The sequence below is a fragment of the Penaeus monodon genome, chromosome 20, assembly GCF_015228065.2.
Source record: "Penaeus monodon isolate SGIC_2016 chromosome 20, NSTDA_Pmon_1, whole genome shotgun sequence".
Lineage (NCBI taxonomy): Eukaryota > Metazoa > Arthropoda > Malacostraca > Decapoda > Penaeidae > Penaeus > Penaeus monodon.
In genome coordinates, this window is record NC_051405.1 from 35,261,985 (window position 1) to 35,262,385 (window position 401).

Here is a 401-nt window from a genome sequence, read left to right on the forward strand (position 1 = left end):
TGCATAATGTAAGGAGTAAAACAAGCTCAAACACAAGAAAAGGGTGGAGGGAGAAATAGAAATCAAAAGAAGACCAAATAAAACATGGGATGAAGACGAGGCTGCTGCAAATAATGGGATAATAACTCGTAACCACAACATGTAAAATCTAAATCAGATTGCAGACACCAAGTTGGAAAAGGTGGAAAACTCAATCCAACTGCTGACGAAAATCCATTTCCCTTTCCTCTGGGCCACGAGAGATCCACTCTGCCCCTTGGCCTTACTGTCTGGTACCTTACAAAATCCCAGGCAAATGACCATGACAGTTCAGTATGACCGGAAGAGACAGGTAGATGATTTGTAGTTGAAATTCGTGTTACTAGACTGGGAATAGTAACTGTAGGATATGTGACGTTAAG

General features: G+C 41.4%; 1 protein-coding gene across 1 annotated transcript in view; it reads right to left on the bottom strand.

Moving 5' to 3' along the window:
* Positions 1-401, bottom strand: part of LOC119585981 (transmembrane protein 45B-like) — a gene marked incomplete in the record, with an annotated part of 7,383 nt that overhangs the window by 1,336 nt on the left and 5,646 nt on the right.